This window comes from Pleurodeles waltl, chromosome 3_2 (assembly GCF_031143425.1).
Source record: "Pleurodeles waltl isolate 20211129_DDA chromosome 3_2, aPleWal1.hap1.20221129, whole genome shotgun sequence".
Classification (NCBI taxonomy): Eukaryota; Metazoa; Chordata; class Amphibia; order Caudata; family Salamandridae; genus Pleurodeles; species Pleurodeles waltl.
In genome coordinates this window covers 211649222-211672211 of record NC_090441.1, presented here as the reverse complement: position 1 = coordinate 211672211, position 22990 = coordinate 211649222, and the positions used below count along the sequence as shown (strand labels likewise).

The following is a 22990-nucleotide window of genomic DNA, read 5'->3' as shown; positions in this document are numbered from 1 at the left end:
CCAGGAGCCCCGGTAGGTACCCACCCCCACCACCAGGAGCCCTGGTAAATATCCATCCCGGGGGGAGGGCTCCAGGAGCCACGGTAGGTACCCATCCCCACCACCAGGAGCCCTGGTAGGTGCCACCCCCATCCCCACGAGACCCGGTAGGTACCCCCCCCCCATAGCTCCATCTCCAGCACCAGGAGCCCCGGTAGTTATCCACCCCCAGCCAGCACCAGGAGCCCCGGTAGGTACCCACCCCCACCACCAGGAGCCCTGGTAAATATCCATCCCGGGGGGAGGGCTCCAGGAGCCACGGTAGGTACCCATCCCCACCACCAGGAGCCCTGGTAGGTGCCACCCCCATCCCCACGAGACCCGGTAGGTACCCCCCCCCCCCAATAGCTCCATCTCCAGCACCAGGAGCCCCGGTAGTTATCCACCCCCAGCCAGCACCAGGAGCCCCGGTAGGTACTGACCAACCCTGGACCATGAGCCCTGGTGGGTATCGACGCCCCCAGCACCAGGACCCTCAGTAGGTATCCACCCCCCTGCGGCCTCAGTAGGTATCCCCCCCCCCATCCCCAAGAGCCTCAGTGGGTACTCACCCCCCCAGGAGGCTCAGTAGATACCCACCCTCGGCACTATGGGCCCTGGCAGGTATCCCCCCCCCCCCCGGCCGAGGGCTGGCACCCCGCTGTGACCTATACTTAGCCTCGCCCAGCCGCGGCCCTCAGGGCGCCTTATCACTCTCCCTGTCATCGGCGGTATTTATGGGAAGGCAGCTGCGGGGGGGGGGAGCTGGACCAGGCCTGCTGAGCCGACACGGCCGGGGGGGGAGTCCCGAGGTCTACAGAGTCCGGGTCAGTAGGGAGAGAGGGTCAGGGGCGAGGGGGGAGAGAGGGCTAGGAGTCTGAGAGAGGGTCGGGGTGTGGGGGGTTGTCAGGGTCCGGGGACAGAGTCCGGGGGCCACAGGGTAGGTGAGGGTCAGGAGCCTGAGAGAGGGTTAGGGGGCGGGGAGAGTCAGGGTCCGGGGGGACAGAGGGCTAGGAGTCTGACAGAGGGTCAGGGGGTGGGGGTGGGGGGTCAGGGTCCGGGTGAGAGAGGGCTAGGAGTCTGACAGAGGGTCAGGGGCGTCGAGCGAGGTCCAGGGGTGAGTCTGAAACTGATGAGAGACATCCAGCCCTGAAAGAGAAAGACATCATTCCTCAGGGGGCTCTGGCTGCTGAGAGAGAGTGACTGAGGCAGTCAGTCCACGAGAGCACAGGGAGAGTTAGGAATCTGGAGCTACAGCTGGGAGGGACTAGGGACGAGCACCCAGGAGAGAGTCAGAGGCTTGAGGGCATGTTAGGGAACTGGAGGAGAGTAAGTGTCTGAGGAGAGTAAGGTCCCCTGGGAGAGTAAGGTGTCTGGTGGAAAGTAAGGTGTCTGGGGAGTATAAGGCGTCCGGTGGAAAGTAAAGTGCCTGGGGAGTGTAAGTTGTCTAGTGGAGCGTAAGATGTCTGGGGATAGTAAGGTGTCTGGGGAGTGTAAGGTGTCTGCAGGAGAGTTGGGTGTCAGGGGATTGTAAGGTGTCTGGGGAGTGTAAGGTGTCTGGGTAACGTAAGGTGTCTGGTGATAGTAGGGTGTCTGGGGAGTGAAAGGTGTCTGCAGGAGAGTTAGGTGCCTGAGGATTGTTAGGTGTCTGGGTAACGTAAGGTGTCTGGTAATAGTAAGGTGTCTGGGGAGTGTAAGGTACCTGCAGGAGAGTTAGTTGTCTGGTGATAGTAGGGTGTCTGGGGAGTGTAAGGTGTCTGGGGATAGTTAGGTGTCTGGGGGTGTAAGGTGTCTGGTGGAGACTAAGGTGCCTGAGGATAGTTAGGTGTCTGGGGAGTGTAAGGTGCCTGGGTAACGTAACGTGTCTGGTGATAGTAGGGTGTCTGGGGGTGTAAATTGTCTGCAGGAGAGTTAGGTGTCTGGGGGTTTAAGGTGTCTGATGATAGAATGCTGTCTGGGGAGTGTAAGGTGTCTTGGGATAGTACGGTGTCTGGTGATAGTAGGGTGTCTGGGGAGTGTAAGGTGTCTTGGGATAGTACGGTGTCTGGTGATAGTAGGGTGTCTGGGGAGTGTAAGGTGTCCGCAGGAGAGTTAGGTGTCTGGGGGTGTAAGGTGTCTGGTGGAGAGTAAGGTGTCTGGAAGGTGTCTTGGGATAGTACGGTGTCTGGTTATAGAAGGGTGTCTGGGGAGTGTAAGGTGTCCGCAGGAGAGTTAGGTGTCTGGGGGTGTAAGGTGTCTGGTGGAGAGTAAGGTGTCTGAGGATAGTTAGGTGTCTGGGAGGCGTAAGGTGTCTGATGCAGAGCTAGAGGGCCAGGGCACTAGGGAGAGTGGCTGGTAGGCGGGAGCAAGGTAGAGTCATCCCACAAGAGCCGGAGGCAGACGGTGCGTCTGAAGAGGAGCCGGGACTGATACACGAGAGAGCTCTACGGATGTCAGAAAGTCGGGTGAGGGGGCAAGTGACAGCTGAGGACCCCTGTGACACGAGGAGGGGTGTGCCCTGTGAGGTTCACTCACCGGAGGGACTCTCAGAGGCAAGAGATGCTGTGTGCAAGTCTCTGAGGGTCTCTGAAGGTCTGCCAGGGCCTGTGAGAGTCTGCGAGGGCCTGTGAGGGTCAACTAGGGCCTGTGAGGATCTCCGAGGGCCTGTGAGGGTCTGCGTGGGCCCGTGAGCGTCTGCGAGGGTCTGTGAAGGTCTGTGAGGGTCTGCGAGGGCCTGGGAGGGTTTGTGAGGGTCTGTGAGGGTCTCCGAGGGCCTGTGAGGGTCTGCGAGGGCCTGCGAGGGTCTGTGGGGGTCTGCTAGGGCCTGTGAGGATCTCCGAGGGTATGTGAGGGTCTGCAAGGGCCTGTGAGGGTCTGTGAGAGTCTCTGATGGCCTGGGAGGGTCTGGGAAGGCCTGTGAGGGTCTGCGAGGGCCTGTGAGGGTCTGCGAGGGTCTGTGAGAGTCTGCCTCTACGTAGATCAACAGCTACCGAGCCGAGCACCAGAGAAGAATGTAAGTGAGCTGTTGTAGGAAAGTACCATCTTGCCTGGCATGTTACCCCCATTTTTCACTGTTTATATGTTGTTTTAGTTGTATGTGTCACTGGGACCCTGTTCTCCAGGGCCCCAGTGCTCATAAGTGTGCCTGAATGTGTTACCTGTGTAGTGACTAACTGTCTCACTGAGGCTCTGCTAATCAGAACCTCAGTGATTATGCTCTCTCATTTCTTTCAAATTGTCACTGACAGGCTAGTGACCAATTGTACCAATTTACATTGGCTTACTGGAACACCCTTATAATTCCCTAGTATATGGTACTGAGGTACCCAGGGTATTGGGGTTCCAGGAGATCCCTATGGGCTGCAGCATTTCTTTTGCCACCCATAGGGAGCTCTGACAATTCTTACACAGACCTGCCACTGCAGCCTGAGTGAAATAACGTCCACGTTATTTCACAGCCATTTTACACTGCACTTAAGTAACTTATAAGTCACCTATATGTCTAACCTTTACCTGGTAAAGGTTAGGTGCAAAGTTACTTAGTGTGAGGGCACCCTGGCACTAGCCAAGGTGCCCCCACATTGTTCAGGGCCAATTCCCCGGACTTTGTGAGTGCGGGGACACCATTACACGCGTGCACTACATATAGGTCACTACCTATATGTAGCTTCACAATGGTAACTCCGAATATGGCCATGTAACATGGGTGCTTTATCTCTGGTTAGTGGTGGTCACGGTGTATCTGGGGTGTTTTATCCCTGGTGTGTGGTGGTGACAGTGTATCTGCAGTGCTTTATTTCTGGTTAGTGGTGGTCACGGTGTATCTAGGGTGTTTTATCCCTGGTGTGCGGTGGTCACAGTGTATTTGGGGTGCTTTGTCTCTGGTTAGTGGTGGTCACGGTATATCTGGGGTGTTTTATCTCTGGTGTGCAGTGGTCACAGTGTATCTGGGGTGCTTTATCTCTGGTTAGTGGTGGTCACGGTGTCTGGGGTGTTTTATCTCTGGTTAGTGGTGGTCACGGTGTCTGGGGTGTTTTATCGCTGGTGTGTGGTGGTCACAGTGTATTTGGGGTGCTTTGTCTCTGGTTAGTGGTGGTCACGGTATATCTGGGGTGTTTTATCTCTGGTGTGTGGTGGTCACAGTGTATTCGGGGTGCTTTATCTCTGGTTAGTGGTGGTCACGGTGTATCTGAGGTGTTTTATCCCTGGTGTGTGGTGGTGACAGTGTATCTGCAGTGCTTTATTTCTGGTTAGTGGTGGTCACGGTGTATCTAGGGTGTTTTATCTCTGGTGTGCGGTGGTCACAGTGTATCTGGGGTGTTTTATCTCTAGTGTGTGGTGGTCACAGTGTATCTGGGGTGCTTTATCTCTGGTTAGTGGTGGTCACGGTATATCTGGGGTGTTTTATCTGTGGTGTGTGGTGGTCACAGTGTATCTGGGGTGCTTTATCTCTGGTTAGTGGTGGTCACGGTATATCTGGGGTGCTTTATCTCTGGTTAGTGGTGGTCACGGTATATCTGGGGTGTTTTATCTCTGGTGTGCGGTGGTCACAGTGTATCTGGGGTGCTTTATCCCTGGTCAGTGGTGGTCACAGTGTATCTGGGGTGCTTTATCTCTGGTTAGTGGCGGTCACGGTGTATCTGGGGTGTTTTATCTCTGGTGTGTGGTGGTCACAGTGTATTCGGGATGCTTTATCTCTGGTTAGTGGTGGTCACGGTGTATCTGAGGTGTTTTATCCCTGGTGTGTGGTGGTGACAGTGTATCTGCAGTGCTTTATTTCTGGTTAGTGGTGGTCACGGTATATCTGGGGTGTTTTATCTCTGGTGTGTGGTGGTCACAGTGTATTCGGGATGCTTTATCTCTGGTTAGTGGTGGCCACGGTGTATCTGAGGTGTTTTATCCCTGGTGTGTGGTGGTGACAGTGTATCTGCAGTGCTTTATTTCTGGTTAGTGGTGGTCACGGTGTATCTAGGGTGTTTTATCTCTGGTGTGCGGTGGTCACAGTGTATCTGGGGTGTTTTATCTCTGGTGTGTGGTGGTCACAGTGGATCTGGGGTGCTTTATCTCTGGTTAGTGGTGGTCACGGTATATCTGGGGTGTTTTATCTGTGGTGTGTGGTGGTCACAGTGTATCTGGGGTGCTTTATCTCTGGTTAGTGGTGGTCACGGTATATCTGGGGTGCTTTATCTCTGGTTAGTGGTGGTCACGGTATATCTGGGGTGTTTTATCTCTGGTGTGCGGTGGTCACAGTGTATCTGGGGTGCTTTATCCCTGGTCAGTGGTGGTCACAGTGTATCTGGGGTGCTTTATCTCTGGTTAGTGGCGGTCACGGTGTATCTGGGGTGTTTTATCTGTGGTGTGTGGTGGTCACAGTGTATCTGGGGTGCTTTATCCCTGGTCAGTGGTGGTCACAGTGTGTCTGCGGTGTTTTATCGCTGGTGCTTGGCGTGGGCAGTGTGACTGTGTGATCGGTGAGTCATGCTTGTGTTCGTCCCATACTTAGCCCGAGTGCCTGATGTACCTTGGGCACTGCATGCTTCTGTCTGTCACGGGGTAGCTCGCCCCCTCGCCTTTCTGGTGTTGTTAAAAGAACGATTCATTTGTCACACCTCTCTGTGTGATGGGCTCCAGAGCCCCCAGGAATGCAGATGCGGTGCTGGGTCCTGATAGGCCGGGATGTCTCAGCCATGAGTCACCCTGAACCCTGGGAGGGTGGGCCTGTTGGGGGCTGCTGGGGCACTGGCTAGGCTTGCACCTCTGTGGGGCTGCTGGCCCAGTGGGCTTCTTAGCCCCCTGGCTCCTTGCCTCCCACCCCCCTCCTCCTCACACTCTGCAGGTTTCCCTGTCCCTGCCCCCATCACCCCCACCCCAAGGGGGCAAGGGTGTGGATTAAAGTCCCAGCTGCGGAGCCTGGCTTGTCGCCTGGTAGCCCCTGGCACTGCCCTGCAGGGCCTTGTCTTAGGGGTCAGTGAGGAGCTGCAGAGAGTAAACCAGGCTTCTGGAAGCATCTTTGGGCTCCGGAGCCTTCACTCGGTGCCCTTCCCGCCCCTCAGCAGAGAACGGGACACGGGTCAAGGGCCTCCAGGTCGCCAAAGGGCCGACCTTGGATGCCAATGTGTGACGTTACTCGGCTTTCCCAACTTCTGGTACCTCGACGCCCGGGTCTGGGAGTTGGAGACCGGGGCCTGTGGTGTCTCTTGCTTCCTGTCGGCGACCTTACTCTTCTAGAAGCATAGGGGCAATTATGTGTAATGCTGTTAGGATGGCTCAGTGAGTTAAACGCTCGCCACTGAAACATCTGTAGCTCTGACCTATAGAAGCAGGGCCACCCGCTGAGGATCAGGGGCAGAACCGTGCCTGTGACTAGCAGCAGGCGATGTCTCATCCGTGCCTGTAGGGGCGAGAGGTGCCTACAGGGGTGAGCTGTCCCTGTACTGATGAGCGGTGCCTGTAGAGGTGAGCAGTGCCTGTAGGTTTGCACTGTGCCTGTAGGGGTGAACTGTGACTGTAGAGGTGAGCGGTGCCTGTAGGGGTGGGCTGTGCCTGTAGGGGTGCGCTGTGCCTGAAGAGGTGAGCGGTGCCTGTAGGGGTGAGCTGTGCCTGTACGGTTGCACTGTGCCTGTAGGTGTGAGCTGTGCTGTGTCTGTAGGGGTGAGCTGTCCCTGTACTGATGAGCGGTGCCTGTAGAGGTGAGGGGTGCCTGTATGGTTGTGTTGTGCCTGAAAGGATGAGCTGTGCCTGTAGAGATGTGCGCTGCCTGTAGAGGTGGGACATGCCTGTAGGGCTGAGTTCTGCCTGTACTGATGAGCTGTGCCTGTAGGGTTGCACTTTGCCTGTAGGGGTGCGCTGTGTCTGTAGGAGTGAGCAGTGCCTGTAGGGGTGAGCTGTCCCTGTAGGGTTGTGCTGTGCCTGTAGGGGTGGGCTGTGTCTGTAGGGTTAAGCTGTGGTTGTAGGGGTGATGGGTGCCTGTAGAGGTGAGTTGCGCCTGCACTGATGAGTGGTGCCTGTAGAGGTGAGTTGCGCCTGCACTGATGAGTGGTGCCTGTAGGGGTGAGCTGTGCCTGTAGAGGTGAGCGCTGCCTGTAGAGGTGGGACATGCCTGTAGGGGTGAGTTCTGTCTGTACTGATGAGCTGTGCCTGTAGGGGTGCGCTGTGTCTGTAGGAGTGAGCAGTGCCTGTAGGGTTTCACTATGCCTGTAGGTGTGAGCTGTGCCTGTAGGGGTGTGCTGTGTCTGTAGGGGTGAGCTGTTCCTGTACTGATGAGCGGTGCCTGTATGGTTGTGCTGTGCCTGAAAGGATGAGCTGTGCCTGTAGAGGTGAGCGCTGCCTGTAGGGGTGAGCTGTGCCTGTTGAGGTGAGACATGGCTGTAGGGATGAGTTCTGCCTGTACTGATGAGCTGTGCCTGTAGGGTTGCACTTTGCCTGTAGGGGTGCGCTGTGTCTCTAGGAGTGAGCAGTGCCTGTAGGGTTTCACTATGCCTGTAGGTGTGAGCTGTGCCTGTAGGGGTGTGCTGTGTCTGTAGGGGTGAGCTGTCCATGTACTGATGAGCGGTGCCTGTATGGTTGTGCTGTGCCTAAAAGGATGAGATGTGCCTGTAGAGGTGAGCGCTGCCTCTAGGGGTGAGCTGTGCCTGTTGAGGTGAGACATGGCTGTAGGGATGAGTTCTGCCTGTACTGATGAGCTGTGCCTGTAGGGGTGCATTTTGGCTGTAGGGGTGCGCTGTGTCTGTAGGAGTGAGCAGTGCCTGTAGGGGTGAGCTGTCCCTCTAGGGTTGTGCTGTGCCTGTAGGGTTAAGCTGGGTCTATAGGGGTGAGTAGTGCCTGTAGAGGTGAGTTGTGCCTTTACTGGTGGACTGTGCCTGTAGGGGTGAGCAGAGCCTGTAGGGGTGAGCAGTGCCTCTAAAGGTGTCTGTGCCTGCATTCGTTTCTGTGCGGAGGGTGGGCAGTGCCAGATTACAGCAGCACGTCCCTCTGGCTGGCAGCCGGCGGTGTCTGACCTGTGCCCCTAGAGGTGTCTGTCCGGAGGGTGGGCATTGCAAGGTCACAGCAGCATGTGCCTCTGATTGGTAGCCGGTTGTGTCTGACCTGTACCTGCAGGGGTGTCTGTGCTTGCAGTGGTGTCTGTGCAGTGGGTGTCTGTGCCTGCAGGGGTGTCTGTGCAGAGGGTAGCAGTGCCTGTAGGGGTGTGTGTGCCTGCAGTGGTGTCTGTGCAGAGGGTGGCAGTGCCTGTTGGGGTGTCTGTGCCCGTAGAGTTGTCTGTGCAGAGGGTGGCAGTGCCTGTAAGGGTGTCTGTGCCCGTAGAGTTGTCTGCGCAGAGGGTAGCAGTGCCTGTGCGTGTGTCTGTGCCTGCAGTGGTGTCTGTGCAGAGGGTGGCAGTGCCTGTAGGGGTGTCTTGCCTGTAGAGGTGTCTGTGCAGAGGGTATCAGTGCCTGTAGGGGTGTCTGTGCCTGCAGTGGTGTCTGTGCAGAGGGTAGCAGTGTCTGTAGGGGTGTCTGTGCCTACAGTGGCGTCTGTGCTGAGGGTGGCAGTGCCCGTAGGGGTGTCCGTGCCCGTAGAGGTGTCTGTGCTGAGGAGGCAGTGCCTGTTGGGGTGTCTGTGCCTGTAGTGGTGTCTGTGCAGAGGGTGACAGTGCCTGTTGGGGTGTCTGTGCCTGCAGTGGTGTCTGTGCAGGGGGGGCAGTGCCTGTTGGGGCATCTTTGCCTGCAATGTTGTCCGGGCAGAGGGTAGCAGTGCCTGTAGGGGTGTATGTGCCTGCAGTGGTGTCTGTGCAGAGGGTGCCTGTGCCTGCAGGGGTGTCTGTGCCTGCAGTGGAGTCTGTGCAGAGGGTGGCAGTGCCTGTTGGGGTGTCTGTGCCCATAGAGGTGTCTGTGCAGAGGGTGGTAGTGCCCGTAGGGGTATCCGTGTCCGTAGAGGTGTCTGTGCAGAGGGGGCAGTGCCCGCAGGGGTGTCTGTGCCCGTAGAGGTATCTGTGCAGAGGGTAGCAGTGCCTGTAGGGGTGTCTCTGACTGCAGTGGCGTCTGGGTAGAGGGTAGCAGTGCCTGTAGGGGTGTCTGTGCCTGCAGTGGCGTCTGTGCAGAGGGTGGGAAGTGCCCGTAGGGGTATCCGTGTCCGTAGGGGTGTCTGTGCCTGCAGTGGCGTCTGGGTAGAGGGTAGCAGTGCCTGTAGGGGTGTCTCTGCCTGCAGTGGCGTCTGGGTAGAGGGTAGCAGTCCCTGTAGGGGTGTCTGTGCCTGCAGTGGCGTCTGTGCAGAGGGTGGGAAGTGCCCGTAGGGGTATCCGTGCCCGTAGAGGTGTCTGTGCAGAGGGGGGCAGTGCCCGTAGGGGTGTCTGTGCAGAGGGTGGCAGTGCCTGTAGGGGTGTCTGTGCCTGCAGTGGCATCTGTGCAGAGGGTGGGAAGTGCCCGTAGGGGTATCCGTGTCAGTAGGGGTGTCTGTGCCTGCAGTGGCGTCTGGGTAGAGGGTAGCAGTGCCTGTAGGGGTGTCTCTGCCTGCAGTGGCGTCTGGGTAGAGGGTAGCAGTGCCTGTAGGGGTGTCTGTGCCTGCAGTGGCGTCTGTGCAGAGGATGCCTGTGCCTGTGCCCTGCAGGGGTGTCTGTGCCTACAGTGAACTCTGTGCAGAGGGTGGTAGTGCCTGTTGGGGTGTCTGTGCTCGTAGAGGTGTCTGTGCAGAGGGTAGCAGTACCTGTAGGGGTGTCTGTGCCTGCAGTGGCGTCTGTGCAGAGGGTGGGAAGTGCCCGTAGGGGTATCCGTGTCCGTAGGGGTGTCTGTGCCTGCAGTGGCGTCTGGGTAGAGGGTAGCAGTGCCTGTAGGGGTGTCTCTGCCTGCAGTGGCGTCTGGGTAGAGGATAGCAGTGCCTGTAGGGGTGTCTGTGCCTGCAGTGGCATCTGTGCAGAGGGTGGGAAGTGCCCGTAGGGGTATCCGTGTCCGTAGGGGTGTCTGTGCCTGCAGTGGCGTCTGGGTAGAGGGTAGCAGTGCCTGTAGGGGTGTCTCTGCCTGCAGTGGCCTCTGGGTAGAGGGTAGCAGTGCCTGTTGGGGTGTCTGTGCCTGCAGTGGCGTCTGTGCAGAGGATGCCTGTGCCTGGCCCTGCAGGGGTGTCTGTGCCTGCAGTGAACTCTGTGCAGAGGGTGGTAGTGCCTGTTGGGGTGTCTGTGCCCGTAGAGGTGTCTGTGCAGAGGGTAGCAGTGCCTGTAGGGGTGTCTGTGCCTGAAGTGGCGTCTGTGCAGAGGGTGGGAAGTGCCCGTAGGGGTATCCGTGTCCGTAGGGGTGGCTGTGCCTGCAGTGGCGTCTGGGTAGAGGGTAGCCGTGCCTGTAGGGGTGTCTCTGCCTGCAGTGGCGTCTGGGTAGAGGGTAGCAGTGCCTGTAGGGGTGTCTGTGCCTGCAGTGGCGTCTGTGCAGAGGGTGCCTGTGCCTGTGGCTGCAGAGGTGTCTGTGCCTGCAGTGGACTTTGTGCAGAGGGTGGTAGTGCCTGTTGGGGTGTCTGTGCCTGCAGTGGCGTCTGGGTAGAGGCTGGCAGTGCCCGTAGGGGTATCCGTGTCCGTAGGGGTGTCTGTGCCTGCAGTGGCGTCTGGGTAGAGGGTAGCAGTGCCTGTAGGGGTGTCTGTGCCTGCAGTGGCGTCTGTGCAGAGGATGCCTGTGCCTGTGCCCTGCAGGGGTGTCTGTGCCTGCAGTGAACTCTGTGCAGAGGGTGGTAGTGCCTGTTGGGGTGTCTGTGCCCGTAGAGGTGTCTGTGCAGAGGGTAGCAGTACCTGTAGGGGTGTCTGTGCCTGCAGTGGCGTCTGTGCTGAGGGTGGCAGTGCCCGTAGGGGTATCCGTGTCCGTAGGGGTGTCTGTGCCTGCAGTGGCGTCTGGGTAGAGGGTAGCAGTGCCTGTAGGGGTGTCTATGCCTGCAGTGGCGTCTGTGCAGAGGATGCCTGTGCCTGTGCCCTGCAGGGGTGTCTGTGCCTGCAGTGAACTCTGTGCAGAGGGTGGTAGTGCCTGTTGGGGTGTCTGTGCCCGTAGAGGTGTCTGTGCAGAGGGTAGCAGTACCTGTAGGGGTGTCTGTGCCTGCAGTGGCGTCTGTGCAGAGGGTGGGAAGTGCCCGTAGGGGTATCCGTGTCCGTAGGGGTGTCTGTGCCTGCAGTGGCGTCTGGGTAGAGGGTAGCAGTGCCTGTAGGGGTGTCTGTGCCTGCAGTGGCGTCTGGGTAGAGGATAGCAATGCCTGTAGGGGTGTCTGTGCCTGCAGTGGCATCTGTGCAGAGGGTGGGAAGTGCCCGTAGGGGTATCCGTGTCCGTAGGGGTGTCTGTGCCTGCAGTGGCGTCTGGGTAGAGGGTAGCAGTGCCTGTAGGGGTGTCTCTGCCTGCAGTGGCCTCTGGGTAGAGGGTAGCAGTGCCTGTTGGGGTGTCTGTGCCTGCAGTGGCGTCTGTGCAGAGGATGCCTGTGCCTGGCCCTGCAGGGGTGTCTGTGCCTGCAGTGAACTCTGTGCAGAGGGTGGTAGTGCCTGTTGGGGTGTCTGTGCCCGTAGAGGTGTCTGTGCAGAGGGTAGCAGTGCCTGTAGGGGTGTCTGTGCCTGAAGTGGCGTCTGTGCAGAGGGTGGGAAGTGCCCGTAGGGGTATCCGTGTCCGTAGGGGTGGCTGTGCCTGCAGTGGCGTCTGGGTAGAGGGTAGCAGTGCCTGTAGGGGTGTCTCTGCCTGCAGTGGCGTCTGGGTAGAGGGTAGCAGTGCCTGTAGGGGTGTCTGTGCCTGCAGTGGCGTCTGTGCAGAGGGTGCCTGTGCCTGTGGCTGCAGAGGTGTCTGTGCCTGCAGTGGACTTTGTGCAGAGGGTGGTAGTGCCTGTTGGGGTGTCTGTGCCTGCAGTGGCGTCTGGGTAGAGGGTAGCAGTACCTGTAGGGGTGTCTGTGCCTGCAGTGGCGTCTGTGCTGAGGGTGGCAGTGCCCGTAGGGGTATCCGTGTCCGTAGGGGTGTCTGTGCCTGCAGTGGCGTCTGGGTAGAGGGTAGCAGTGCCTGTAGGGGTGTCTCTGCCTGCAGTGGCCTCTGGGTAGAGGGTAGCAGTGCCTGTAGGGGTGTCTGTGCCTGCAGTGGCGTCTGTGCAGAGGGTGCCTGTGGCTGCAGAGGTGTCTGTGCCTGCAGTGGACTCTGTGCAGAGGGTTGCAGTGCCTGTTGGGGTGTCTGTGCCCGTAGAGGTGTCTGTGCAGAGGGTAGCAGTGCCTGTAGGGGTGTCTGTGTCTGCAGTGGCGTCTGTGCATAGGGTGGGAAGTGCCCGTAGGGGTATCCGTGTCCGTAGGGGTGGCTGTGCCTGCAGTGGCGTCTGGGTAGAGGGTAGCAGTTCCTGTAGGGGTGTCTCTGCCTGCAGTGGCGTCTGGGTAGAGGGTAGGAGTGCCTGTAGGGGTGTCTGTGCCTGCAGTGGCGTCTGTGCAGAGGGTGCCTGTGCCTGTGGCTGCAGAGGTGTCTGTGCCTGCAGTGGACTCTGTGCAGAGGTTGGCAGTGCCTGTTGGGGTGTCTGTGCCCGTAGAGGTGTCTGTGCAGAGGGTGGCAGTGCCTGTTGGGGTGTCTGTACCTGCAGTGGCGTCTGTGCAGAGGGTGGGAAGTGCCCGTAGGGGTGTCTGTGCAGAGGGTGGCAGTGCCCGTAGGGGTATCCGTGTCCGTAGAGGTGTCTGTGCAGAGGGTAGCAGTGCCTGTAGGGGTGTCTGTGTCTGTAGAGGTGTCTGGCAGAGGGTAGCAGTGCCTGTTGGGGTGTCTGTGCCTGCAGTGGCGTCTGTGCAGAGGGTGGGAAGTGCCCGTAGGGGTATCCGTGCCCGTAGAGGTGTCTGTGCAGAGGGGGGCAGTGCCCGTAGGGGTGTCTGTGCAGAGGGGGGCAGTGCCCGTAGGGGTGTCTGTGCAGAGGGTGGCAGTGCCTGTAGGGGTGTCTGTGCCTGCAGTGGCATCTGTGCAGAGGGTGGGAAGTGCCCGTAGGGGTATCCGTGTCCGTAGGGGTGTCTGTGCCTGCAGTGGCGTCTGGGTAGAGGGTAGCAGTGCCTGTAGGGGTGTCTGTGCCTGCAGTGGCGTCTGGGTAGAGGGTAGCAGTGCCTGTAGGGGTATCTGTGCCTGCAGTGGCATCTGTGCAGAGGGTGGGAAGTGCCCGTAGGGGTATCCGTGTCCGTAGGGGTGTCTGTGCCTGCAGTGGCGTCTGGGTAGAGGGTAGCAGTGCCTGTAGGGGTGTCTCTGTCTGCAGTGGCCTCTGGGTAGAGGGTAGCAGTGCCTGTTGGGGTGTCTGTGCCTGCAGTGGCGTCTGTGCAGAGGATGCCTGTGCCTGGCCCTGCAGGGGTGTCTGTGCCTGCAGTGAACTCTGTGCAGAGGGTGGTAGTGCCTGTTGGGGTGTCTGTGCCCGTAGAGGTGTCTGTGCAGAGGGTAGCAGTGCCTGTAGGGGTGTCTCTGCCTGAAGTGGCGTCTGTGCAGAGGGTGGGAAGTGCCCGTAGGGGTATCCGTGTCCGTAGGGGTGGCTGTGCCTGCAGTGGCGTCTGGGTAGAGGGTAGCAGTGCCTGTAGGGGTGTCTGTGCCTGCAGTGGCGTCTGTGCAGAGGGTGCCTGTGCCTGTGGCTGCAGAGGTGTCTGTGCCTGCAGTGGACTCTGTGCAGAGGGTTGCAGTGCCTGTTGGGGTGTCTGTGCCCGTAGAGGTGTCTGTGCAGAGGGTAGCAGTGCCTGTAGGGGTGTCTGTGCCTGCAGTGGCGTCTGTGCAGAGGGTGGGAAGTGCCCGTAGGGGTATCCGTGTCCGTAGGGGTGGCTGTGCCTGCAGTGGCGTCTGGGTAGAGGGTAGCAGTGCCTGTAGGGGTGTCTCTGCCTGCAGTGGCGTCTGGGTAGAGGGTAGCAGTGCCTGTAGGGGTGTCTGTGCCTGCAGTGGCGTCTGTGCAGAGGGTGCCTGTGGCTGCAGAGGTGTCTGTGCCTGCAGTGGACTCTGTGCAGAGGGTTGCAGTGCCTGTTGGGGTGTCTGTGCCCGTAGAGGTGTCTGTGCAGAGGGTGGCAGTGCCTGTTGGGGTGTCTGTACCTGCAGTGGCGTCTGTGCAGAGGGTGGGAAGTGCCCGTAGGGGTGTCTGTGCAGAGGGTGGCAGTGCCTGTAGGGGTGTCAGTGTCTGTAGAGGTGTCTGGCAGAGGGTAGCAGTGCCTGTTGGGGTGTCTGTGCCTGCAGTGGCGTCTGTGCAGAGGGTGGGAAGTGCCCGTAGGGGTATCCGTGCCCGTAGAGGTGTCTGTGCAGAGGGGGGCAGTGCCCGTAGGGGTGTCTGTGCAGAGGGGGGCAGTGCCCGTAGGGGTGTCTGTGCAGAGGGTGGCAGTGCCCGTAGGGGTGCCCGTGCCCGTAGAGGTGTCTGTGCAGAGGGTAGCAGTGCCTGTAGGGGTGTCTGTGTCTGTAGAGGTGTCTGGCAGAGGGTAGAAGTGCCTGTTGGGGTGTCTGTGCCTGCAGTGGCGTCTGTGCAGAGGGTGGGAAGTGCCCGTAGGGGTATCCGTGCCCGTAGGGGTGTCTGTGCAGAGGGTAGCAGTGCCTGTAGGGGTGTCAGTGTCTGTAGAGGTGTCTGGCAGAGGGTAGCAGTGCCTGTTGGGGTGTCTGTGCCTGCAGTGGCGTCTGTGCAGAGGGTGGGAAGTGCCCGTAGGGGTATCCGTGCCCCTAGAGGTGTCTGTGCAGAGGGGGGCAGTGCCCGTAGGGGTGTCTGTGCAGAGGGGGGCAGTGCCCGTAGGGGTGTCTGTGCAGAGGGTGGCAGTGCCCGTAGGGGTGTCCGTGCCCGTAGAGGTGTCTGTGCAGAGGGTAGCAGTGCCTGTAGGGGTGTCTGTGTCTGTAGAGGTGTCTGGCAGAGGGTAGAAGTGCCTGTTGGGGTGTCTGTGCCTGCAGTGGCGTCTGTGCAGAGGGTGGGAAGTGCCCGTAGGGGTATCCGTGCCCGTAGGGGTGTCTGTGCAGAGGGTAGCAGTGCCTGTAGGGGTGTCTGTGGAGGTGTCTGGCAGAGGGTAGCAGTGCCTGTAGGGGTGTCTGTGTCTGTAGAGGTGTCTGGCAGAGGGTAGCAGTGCCTGTTGGGGTGTCTGTGCCTGCAGTGGCGTCTGTGCAGAGGGTGGGAAGTGCCCGTAGGGGTATCCGTGCCCGTAGAGGTGTCTGTGCAGAGGGGGGCAGTGCCCGTAGGGGTGTCTGTGCAGAGGGTGGCAGTGCCCGTAGGGGTGTCCGTGCCCGTAGAGGTGTCTGTGCAGAGGGTGGCAGTGCCCGTAGGGGTGTCCGTGTCCGTAGAGGTGTCTGTGCAGAGGGGGGCAGTGCCAGGTGACGGCAGGACGTGCCTCTGACTGGCAGCCTACGCTGGCCACAGACACCCTGGCGGACTCCCTGCCAGCCTGGGACGTGTCCAGCTGTCCACATGTCCGCTCGCACCTAAAATTAGCCAAGATTCCTCCCCGGGGTGAGGTGAGGTGGGGGGGCCTGTGCAGTGGGACAGCCGCCTCCAGTCCAGCCCTGGTGTCCCCCCAGAGCCGGAAGCAGAGGGTCCTCTGGGCGAGGGGGCGACTGGACTAGGCACTTAGGGGGGGACCTGACAGGATCAGGCACTGAGGGGCCGAGGGGAGCACCGGACCAGGCACCGGCGCGGAGGGGAGGACCGGCTCAGGCACTGAGGGGCCGAGGGTTGCATCGGATCAGGCACTGAGGGGCCGAGGGGAGCACCGGCTCAGGCACTGAGGAGCCGAGGGTTGCATCGGATCAGGCACTGAGGGGCCGAGGGTTGCATCGGATCAGGCACTGAGGGGCCGAGGGTTGCATCGGATCAGGCACTGAGGGGCCGAGGGGAGCACCGGATCATGCACTGAGGGGCCGAGGGGAGCACCGGCTCAGGCACTGAGGGGCCGAGGGTTGCATCGGACCAGGCACCGGCGCGGAGGGGAGGACCGGACCAGGCACGGAGGGTCCGAGGGTTGCATTGAACCAGGCACTGAGGGTCCGAGGGGAGCAGCTGACCAGGCACTGAGAGGCCAAGGGAAGGACCGGACCTGGCACTGAGAGGCCAAGGGGAGCACCAGACCAGGCACTGAGAGGCCAAGGGGAGCACCAGACCAGGCACGGAGGGACTGAGGAGAGGACCGGACCAGGCACTGAGGGTCCGAGGGTTGCATTGAACCAGGCACTGAGGGTCCGAGGGGAGCAGCTGACCAGGCACTGAGAGGCCAAGGGAAGGACCGGACCAGGCACTGAGAGGCCAAGGGAAGGACCGGGCCTGGCACTGAGAGGCCAAGGGAAGGACCGGACCTGGCACTGAGAGGCCAAGGGGAGCACCAGACCAGGCACGGAGGGACTGAGGAGAGGACCGGACCAGGCACTGAGGGGCCGAGGGTTGCATCGGACCAGGCACCGGCGCGGAGGGGAGGACCGGACCAGGCACTGAGAGGCCGAGGGGAGCACCGGACCAGGCACTGAGAGGCCGAGGGTTGCACCGGACCAGGCACTGAGAGGCCGAGGGGAGCACCGGATCAGGCACTGAGGGGCCGAGGGTTGCATCGGGCCAGGCACCGGCGCGGAGGGGAGGACCGGACCAGGCGCGGAGGGTCCGAGGGTTGCATTGAACCAGGCACCGAGGGTCCGAGGGGAGCAGCTGACCAGGCACTGAGAGGCCAAGGGAAGGACCGGACCTGGCACTGAGAGGCCAAGGGAAGGACCGGACCTGGCACTGAGAGGCCAAGGGGAGCACCAGACCAGGCACTGAGAGGCCAAGGGGAGCACCAGACCAGGCACGGAGGGACTGAGGAGAGGACCGGACCAGGCACTGAGGGGCCGAGGGTTGCATTGAACCAGGCACTGAGGGTCCGAGGGGAGCAGCTGACCAGGCACTGAGAGGCCAAGGGAAGGACCGGACCAGGCACTGAGAGGCCAAGGGAAGGACCGGGCCTGGCACTGAGAGGTCAAGGGAAGGACCGGACCTGGCACTGAGAGGCCAAGGGGAGCACCAGACCAGGCACGGAGGGACTGAGGAGAGGACCGGACCAGGCACTGAGGGGCCGAGGGTTGCATCGGACCAGGCACCGGCGCGGAGGGGAGGACCGGACCTGGCACTGTGGCAGCGGGGGCCGAGGGGAGCAGCGTGGATCTGGTTGGGCCCTGGACCCTGAAAAGAGTGCAAAGACCGGGCTGTAGGTTGGTACAAACTACACACCTTGTTGTAGGGTCCTCATAGGGCACGGACGGAAGTGGGAGGGCTCTAAGTTTGATGTTTGAGGTGCGCTCACAAGCATCCTGTGTGTGTGTTGTGTGTCCCCATGTGTGTCTGTGCCTTTGTGTCTGTGTGTGTGTGCCTGTGTGTGTGTGTGTGTCTGCCTGTGTGTCTGTGTGTGTGTGTGTGCCTGTGTGTCTGTGTGTGTGTGTGCCTGTGTGTGTGCCTGTGTGTGTGTGTGTGTCTGCCTGTGTGCCCATCTGTGTGTCCGTATGTGTGTCTCTGTGTGTGTATGTTTGTGTGTGACCCTGTGGGTGTCTGTGTGTATGTGCACGGGTGTGTGTCTGTGTGCGTGTGTGTCCGTGTGTGGCCTTGTGTGTGTGTCTGTGTGTATGTCTGTGTGTGCCTCTGTTGGTGTCTGTGTGTGTGTGTATGTCTGCCTGTGTGTGTGTCTTTGTGTGCGTGTCTGTGTATGTTTGTGTCTGCCCCTGTGGGTGTCTGTGTGTGTGCCCATGTTTGCCCGTGTGTGTGTCTTTGTATGTACCCGTGTATGTGTGTATGTTTGTGTGTGTGGTCGTGTGTGTGTCTTTGTGTGTGCCCATGTGTCTGTGCCTGTGTGTGTCTGTGTGTGCGCCCGTGTGTGTGTGTATGTCTGCGTGTGTGCCCTTGTGTGTGGCTGTGCGTGTGTCTTTGTGTGTGCCCTGGTGTCTGTGCCTGTTTGTGTGTCCGTGTGTGTTCGCTTTTATCTGTGTGCATCGTACCGGTGCAAATCATAGCCTTCTTGTATTTTGCTTGGTGTGTGTCGCACCGGACCATACACTCGCCTTATTCATGTATTCTGTTTAGTGTGTGTGTCACATCGATGCTATAAACTGAACTCCGTGTATTCTGTGTGGTGTGGGAGGGTCACACCAATGCCATACACTGTGTGTGTGTCACACCAGTGCCATACACTGGACTCCGTGTATTCTGTCTGGTGTGTGAGGGTCACACCAATGCCATACTCTGTGTGTGTGTCACACCAGTGCCATACACTGGACTCCGTGTATTCTGTCTGGTGTGTGAGGGTCACACCAATGCCATACTCTGTGTGTGTGTCACACCAGTGCCATAGACTGGACTCCGTGTATTCTGTCTGGTGTGTGGGTCACACCGATGCCAGATTCTGGGCCCCTTGCTCAGTGATGTGTGAGTGAGACTGGAGGCACCCTGCGCTCTCCTGTGAGTGGCCACACAGTGGCACATCCTTGCCTCCTTGTGTGGGGTATGATGTGTGTGGGTCACAGTGGCACATCCCTGCCTCCTTCTGTGGGGTATGATGTGTGTGGGTCACACAGTGGCACATCCCTGCCTCCTTGTGTGGGGTATGATGTGTGTGGGTTGTGTGAGTCAGACTGGAGGCACCCTGCGCTCTCCTGTGAGTGGCCACACAGTGGCACATCCTTGCCTCCTTGTGTGGGGTATGATGTGTGTGGGTCACACCGGTGCCATACACTGGACCCCGTGTATTCTGTGTGGTGTGTGGTCACACGGGTGGCAGATTCTGCGCTCCCTGTGTCCTGCAGAAGTGCCCGTGCCTCACCGGCGCCAGGTTGTCTTTGGCAGCCACCGATAGCCACCATGGTCACTACTTGAGTCTTGCCAATGTGGCGCTCAGGACAGTTGGCTTCCATCCCAGTAGCACCTTTGGTGGTGAGCTTGCTTCTTGTGATGGGGTCTGGTCTGTGAGGGAGAGTATGAGTTGCGTGTTATCGGTGTAGGACAGACGTTGGCCGGGGGATCATGTATGTGTTGAAGAGAATGCAGATGAGTGATGAACCTCGAGGCACTGTGCAGGTGGGTTTGCAGGGCCTCAGGAGTGAGGTGCCAGGCTGACAGGTGTCCATAAGGAGGAGCGGGTCCTCGGATGCCAATCTCATGCAGGTACCTGATGAGAATGGGGGGTGGGACGCGAGGTCCAGGAGGATGGGGACCGCTGTGTCTCCTTTGCCAAGGATCATGCAGATGGCATCTGTGGTAGTGATGAGTGCTGTTTCTGTATTGTGGTTGTGCCTAACCCCGGACTTGTGGCTTCAAGGAGCTGGTGGTAAGTGAGGTGGTCAGTGAAGTGTTGGTTAGTTTCTCTAAGACCTTTGCTGGGAACGTAGGAGGAGGATAGGTCTGTAGTTGGAAAGCATGGCTGGGTCGGTGCATGATTTCCTGAGCAAGGGTGTGACGGTGCTGTGTTTCCAGGTGTCCAGGAATGTGGCTCAGTCCATGTAGGCATTGAGGATGGGTGTTGGTGCTTCTCTGATCAGTGGGCGTCCTATGATGATGGCGGGGTTGGGACAAGGGTCAAATCGGGTCCCAAAGCAGACAGCCAAATGGGAAGCTGAGTTGCAATGGTGACAGGGTCCCATGGTGTCAGGGTCCTGTTGAGGGCCACGTCTGCAATATATGGAGGTGCCTTTGTTACAGAAGAATTCTGAAAGCTTGTTGCAAGGGTCCTGATGTGTTTATGTTACACTTGTTACTACTTGTCTGTGCTCCTTGTCATCTCATGTGGAATGTGTCAGTCGCATTGGTGCAAATTCCCTCTTTTTGGGAACCTTTGCGGATGCACGTAGGTCACTCCGCTGGTAAATACTAGGGTCTTTGTACCCCCGTTACTCGTGTAGGCCACACTGGGAGTACCTTCTGCAGTCCCTGGGTTCCTGCTGGTGGTGTGTGTCGCACTAGGCACAGGTTCAGAGGGTGCTGGTTGTTTCAGAGCATCTATTACAGACTGCTTGTCCTGTAGGGATTATCTTCCTGGAGAGCTTTTCGCTACCTAGATCGGGCACTAAATTGGGGATCTGTACAATTGACAGGTGACTCTTAAGAATAGTCTCACGTTCATTTCTCTTTTGTCTGGTTCGGGTAAGTTAGATGTTAAAAACCTTTAAACTTCAACAGTTTCAAATATTATCCTGAATGTTGAAAGTACTCCTGTTAGACTCGTGTCTGATATTGATTAATGTCCTTTAGTAGACATTTTACAAACACAAAAGATGTTATTCCAAGTCGCACATTATCCGGATTTGTGTTTTTTATCCCATTTCGGTGTGTGCTTTTATCTCAGGTGTGTGCTTTCATCTCTGGTGTGTGCCTTCATCTCAAATATGGCTGAGTTGTAAAAGTAAAATACTCCTGACTGTTTGACCTTTACAGCCCAGAATTATAGATTGTACCACAAGATTTCCACACATAATCAGATTTTTTTGTTTTAAAGGATGCCTAAATAATGGCTGCTTTCAGGAATTCAATCCATGCCATACTTTTAGCTGACGTTCTGTACACAGGACAGGTGTCCTGGTGTGTAACACCACACTGCAAGGTGGCACTAACTAGCGCCAAGATCTATAGCGCCTTAGTGGCGGTGGCGAGAACAGGTGTCCCAGTGTGTAACACAACACTGCAAGGTGACCCTAACTAGCGCCAAGATCTATAGCGCCTCACACAACACTGCAAGGTGATCCTAACTAGCGCAAAGATCTATAGCGCCTTACTGGAGGCGGCAAGAACAGGAGTCCTGGGCCCAGATTCTCAAAGCTTTAGCATTGCTTTTTTAACGGTAAACCGATGCTAAACGTTTTTGGCATTCACAAACCAACGCGAATATGTATTTGCGTTGGCTTCTGTGACAAAGTAAGACAAAGACGCACAAAACACTGCTTTGCATTACGTTGCATCAAGGGGGCGTTACACGGGTGGTTCATGGGCGTGGCGGTGCTACCACCCATGCTTTGTGATGCTAAACCCTATTCCGAAAGATCAGAAGGAAGGGTGTAGCGCCCAAATAAACGCCTTTTAAAAGCAGGCGCAAAAGGGTAATGTTTTCATGTCTCAGCGCTTTTCCGACTTTGCATATGTTGCACTGCACAGCGCAGGCACAGAGCGGGAAAAGCATTCGCCATTGTCTAGGCATAGTATTTTGTATTTCCTGTACGAACCCTACGCTAGACTCAGGCCCGCACCCTGGCAGTGTGGCGCTAAGGTGTGTGCTTGGCGCTCGGCAGCTGAAATCAGCGGCGGCGCTAGGGAGAGAGACAGATCTATGTGAATATGACGCTGTCCTGTCTCTCCTCACGCAGCGCTGCATTTTTGGCTGCTGCACTGTGCTGCGTGACACCTTTCAGAATCTGGGCTCCGGTGTACAACGCGTCACTGAAAGGTGGCACTAACTAGCGCCAACGTTTATAGCACCCTACTGGATGCAGCAGGAACAGGTGTCATCTGTCAAGATGCGTGACAACTTACTTCAAGGCGGCGCTAACAGGTGTCAATGCGCGTAATCCTTACTAGGAAGTGACGACAACTGGTGTCATGTTGTACCTCCAACAGACAGCGGCAAGAAGAGAGGTGCTGCGGTATCTCCACCTTACTACACAGTCAGGCAGAGGTGTCAAGGTGTCGAACTCCTTTCTGCAAGCACCTTACTGCGCAGGCGAGGACAGCTGTCAAGGCGTAGAACACCGTACTGCAGGGCGACAAGAACAGAGGCCATACTGCAAAGTGTAGAGTACCTTATTGGAGATTCAGAGAAGGGATGTTCTGTTATGTCTCCACCTTAGTGCACAGGTGAGGACAGGTGTCAGGGTGAATGAGGCCATACTGCAAGGTGATGCGAACAGACGTCATATTGTGTCTTCACCTTATTGCACAGGCAAAGGCAGGTACCAAGGTGTACCCCACCGTACCGCAGAACGACAAGAGCGGTGTAATGTATCTTCACCTCACTGCACAGGTGCGTGTAAAGAGGCATACGAGCTTTATACAAGGTGAAAGCACCCGGCAACCCCAAACCCCCACAGAAGACAGATGCCGCAACCCGTGGCCGACTGTCAGTGCGACTTTGGAAGTCTCCCAGATGGACGACAGATGTTGATAATCGTGAACGACTTCTCAAAATACCCAGAAGTAGAGATTGTGCCATCCACATCAGCATCAGAAGTCACACCTAAAGTGGAAAAGACAAAGGCCATGCACTGCCTTATAAAGAAGCTGTGTACTGGCCACGGGCCCCCGTCTTCAGTCGACAATGGGCCAGCTATCTTCAGTCCCAACCATCACACATAGATGCATCACACGGAAGTGGCCACAAGCGAATGGAGACGTGGAAAGATTTGTGAGAACTCCAACTAAGACCATCTGCATTGCAGACAAGCTGGCCCTGGATTGTGATATTTGGAGCAGGTGGGATTGAAACCATACTACAACCCCCAAGCCCCCACCCGGACGGGCTAGGGGAGCGTGGTTCTCAGCTCGGTCAGCCTCGGGAGCTGAACCGCCTCCGGAAGCTCCATCCCAACTTGGCGGAGCTGGACGATACTACCTGAGGAAGAACCTAGGACACTCACAACAGTATAAACATTTTGTGCAGGATTAATACAGACCACCAGGCAACAAGTAATTGGACTGTCCTGGTGTCCTGCCCAGTAAGCAGTGTCTTCTTTGCAATGCGGATGTAGTTTATAGGCCGAGTGCGCAAGCGCTTTGACCTGTTGTAAGTATTGTGGACATTAACCCACACCCACTTCACGCCCATCACTTTCATTCATTTGTGGGCTTGCCTTTCAAAAATCCCTTGATGTCATTGGTAATTGCTTTATGTTTGTCCCGTCTTGGGGCGGTTTTGTTACCGCTTTGCAGACTGATCCTGTTACATGGATAATTGCATGATTGCTGATATACTTCGGCGTGGGTAAACTACTTTTTTCTTTTGCCTCTCTCCTTCATGCTCCATGGCAGCCATTACCCTCACAGAGCTGGACACATTGTTCACACTGCTACCCAATCAGAATCATTTGTTTTGGCTCTCCCCCTCGCGCTTCATAGCTTTCACAAAAACACTTGCAATTGC

At 57.8% G+C, this 22990-nt stretch overlaps 1 protein-coding gene across 3 annotated transcripts in view; it reads left to right on the top strand.

The window, feature by feature from the left end:
* The first annotated feature begins 16451 nt into the window (after positions 1-16451).
* OBSL1 (obscurin like cytoskeletal adaptor 1) overlaps positions 16452-22990 on the top strand; it is a 368734-nt gene continuing 362195 nt past the window's right edge. For 2 of the 3 annotated variants that reach the window (XM_069227206.1, XM_069227205.1), the window contains exon 1: positions 16453-17093. The gene's annotated coding sequence lies outside the window, so the exon portion shown is untranslated. Of the gene's footprint in view, positions 17094-22990 lie in introns of all 3 variants that reach the window. The other variant, XM_069227203.1, reaches the window with a different exon arrangement.